General features: G+C 58.5%; 1 long non-coding RNA gene across 1 annotated transcript; it reads right to left on the bottom strand.

Annotated features, from left to right (window-relative positions):
- LOC110257912 lies at positions 122-3362 on the bottom strand. Its single transcript, XR_002340920.1, has 2 exons — positions 3106-3362; positions 122-1621 (listed from the first exon to the last, which is right to left on the bottom strand). It is a non-coding gene; the product is annotated as an uncharacterized LOC110257912 (long non-coding RNA).

The following is a 3549-nucleotide window of genomic DNA, read 5'->3' as shown; positions in this document are numbered from 1 at the left end:
TGCTCAGTGGGTTAAGGATCCGACATTGCTATGGCTGTGGTGTAGGCTGGCCCCCTAGCCTGGGAGCCTCCATATGCCACAGATGTGGCCTTAGAAAGCAAAAAACAGAGCCAACCCAAAACCTTGGTGTGGGTTTTTTATTGTTAAAAATTGTTTTGTGTTAAAGAGAACAATTTGGGGGCATTTAGCCCATTCCCAGTGTTGTGCCAGCACCACCTCTATCTGGTTCCAGCACATCCTTATCCCCCTGGAGGAGACCCTGTCCCGTTAATCACTCTCAGTGTCCTCGCCCCTCCGCCTGAAAACACCAGATTGCTTCTGTCTCCATGGATTTATCTGCTCTGGATGGCTCATATTAAACGGAATCAAGAAAATGTGGGTTTTCACTTGGCTGTACAGCAAAAATTGAGAGGACATTGTAAATCAACTATAATAAAAAGTTTCTTTAAAAAAAGCGTGACTTTTGTGACTGGCTTCTCTCGCTGAGCATTGTGTCCTCAGGGTTCACCCACTTTGTAAGCAAGTGTTGGAACTTCATTGCTTTTCATGGCTGAGTAATATTCCATCAAGGAATGAGAGTAACTGCTATGGGTTCAAATCGATGTGACAACCTGTACATCCCATTCTGATGACGGAGCAACCTCAGGGAGGACAATGCAGCTTCAGGACATTCCAGTGTACTTTTGGGGATATAGACAAAAACTCATGATATCCTCCTCCCAGTAGAGCATCACATGGTGGAGAGGGGACCCAGGTAAAGGTGAGGGGTGCCCATGAGGCAGAGGGCCTGGAGTGGAGAGTCAGGGGAACCTGCATCACCCCTCACCCCCCACCTGGGCCCTCATCTCACTGTGAATGTCCACCCATCTGGGCCCTGACCTCATTCTGGATGTCCCCCCATCTGGGCCCTTACCTCACTCTGGACATCCCCCCATCTGGGCCCTGACCTATGTGGATGTCCCCCCATTTGGGCCCTGACCTCACTCAGGACATCCCCCCGACCTGGGCCCTAACCTAAGTGGGCATCCCCCCATCTGGGCCCTGACGCCACGGTGGACGTCCCCCACTCCCACCCACAGCTCCCGCAGCCCCATGGTATCCATCCTGGCAGCTCCCAGCCCTGCCCCCAGTTTTGTTCCCTCCTCCTTCTCTAGTCTCTTAACAGCCTGCCCTCGGGTTCCTGTGCTTTGTCACAGTGACAACTTGGCACTGCAGGAATTCCCGCTTCTGCACAGAGACCCCCGTCTGCTTGCCCAGGTGGTACCTGGGTGGCAACATGGGGGTTATGGAGTGTAAACGAGGGCATGAACAACCCTCACCAGGACGGTCCAGAGGCAGACCCACCGTTCAGCCTGCACGTTGATGTGTGCCCAGCAGCGCAGGACAGAAGCCACCAGGGGCAGGGCCAGCTCTATCATCAAGCTGTGACCAGCCCCGTGGGGCGGGGGCCCTGCACAGGCTGACTGACTGACTTCGGCCCTGGACGCCGGGGGGCGGGGGGGTGTCCTGATTCCTTTCACCCCGAGGCTGGGACCTGCCAGGTGAAGCAGACAGCCCTCCAGTCAGTCCATGGGAGTTGCGGGAACACGGGTGCGGCTGCAGAGTAAGGCGGGAGCACCTCCTGTTACTCGAAAATGGCAGAAACATGATTTTTACCGTAACACCCGGAGCCATGGAAGGAATTTTCTGAGGTGAGCTTGTAACACTGCCCATCCATGTGGACACCCCTGCCCTGCTTACCCTCCCTCAGTGGGCGGAGTCGAGCCCTGCCCCCCAGAAGTGGCCTCCAAGGTCTCCTGGGGGGCCTCCCTGCACCCTGGGGATGTGACCTGCCTGAGACCCTGGACTCGATGCTCCAGCTCAGGCCAGCCTGTAGAGGTCATGCAGAGGTCACATGGAGGTCACGCCGAGGTCTGAGCAGTCTAGCCCCAAAGAAGCAGCACATGGACCTGGACACAGGTATGTCCCCTGTACACAGCTGGGTCCCTACCAGCATGTGTGAGGTCACCTTCTTAGGGCCATGGCCCCTGTCCTGCTCGAGGAGCAAGGCCTGCCCACCACCTGGCCCACGTCCCTTTGCTGTGACACCTGCGGGACTCACATCTGTGCCTCCTGCAGCCCTTTCTCCCTCCTGTGAGGCTGTCAGCATAACTGACGCACCCTGGGCCCCTCCAGCTCCTCCTGTCTGTGCACGGACCCCACCCAGGACTGTGCTGTGTGGTCACTCATTTCTCTGTCCTCAAGGCCCTTCTAGTTCATAGACTTTTTAGGAGTTCCCATCGTGGCGCAGTGGTTAACAAATCCGACTAGGAACCATGAGGTTGCGGGTTTGATCCCTGGCCTTGCTCAGTGGGTTAAGGATCCGGCATTGCCGTGAGCTGTGGTGTAGGTTGCAGACATGGCCTCGGATCCCACGTTGCTGTGGCTGTGGTGTAGGCTGGCGGCTTTGGCTCCGATACAACCTCTAGCCTGGGAACCTCCATATGCCACGGCCCTAGAAAAGGCAAAAAAGACCAAAAAAAAAAAAAAAAAAAAAGACCATTTAAGAGTTATTAGGACCAGGGGGCCTCTATGCTGTTAGTTCCCAAACAGTGAACACGGATGAGCCCAGTTCCCTATTCATGAACTGTGACACAGCACCTCCTGTTTGCAAGTGCCGCCCTGCTGTGTTAACTACAAACTGTCCCCATGACCCCTCGGCCATGCAGGTCAAAGCAGCAAATGCTTCCAATCGTTTGGGAAGCATTCTTGCCTGACCCCCAAAGAAGCACGTGACTCCCCAAGGAGTAGGGTATCAGCAGACCAGGGGCTGAGGGAACCATGTCTTCACCAGGCCACCAGACGTGCCCGTGTCCCCACCCACGTCCAGCCGCAGGGAACCAGCCAGATGGACACCCCCTTCCAGAGGCCCCGCCTTGGGGGGCGGGGGACCAGCCTGAGGGAGGACGGACGTGCAGTAGTGTAGGACACTCATTGACCCTCCCTCTGCGTGTCCCCCTGTCCTAGGCCCAACCCCCTGTCTGTCCGCATCCATCCCTGTCCCTCTCCGGCCCCCTGTGGTCTCGAACCCAAGGAATCCTTCCTCTCTAGGCTCCCAGCGCTCACTTTCCAACCTCAAGACCGTCGCTGTCCAAGTCACCGTCGGGTATCTCTGCCCCGTGAAGACGAAGCTGTTTTCAGCAGTGAAGATGGGGCTACACTTCCGCTCCTAGCCCACGTCTGGCTCGACATGGGGTGTTTCCTGCGGCCAAGGAGCCTGGGGCCGAGGCGGGAGCGGGCTCGGGAGCTGGGATCTGAGAGCTGGGGGGCAGGCGCTGGGGACGGGAGCTGGCATCTGGGCGCTGGGGGCAGGCGGGGCGCTGGGAGGGGGACTGAGAGTGAGGGCGGGCTCGGGCTCTGGGGCGGAGCCGGGGGGTGGAGCCAGGGCGGGTCCCGCTCTGAGGGCGGGCGCCGGAGGCGGGCGCTGGGCGCCGCTGGCCGGCTTGGGCTCCGGGGTCGGTGGAGGACTCGAGTGTTGGGGGCGGGCTTGGGGGCCGGCCCGGGCGCTGG

Source organism: Sus scrofa, chromosome Y (genome assembly GCF_000003025.6).
Source record: "Sus scrofa isolate TJ Tabasco breed Duroc chromosome Y, Sscrofa11.1, whole genome shotgun sequence".
Lineage (NCBI taxonomy): Eukaryota > Metazoa > Chordata > Mammalia > Artiodactyla > Suidae > Sus > Sus scrofa.
The sequence above is the reverse complement of the archived record's forward strand: the minus strand, read 5'-3'. Positions and strand labels throughout refer to the sequence as shown.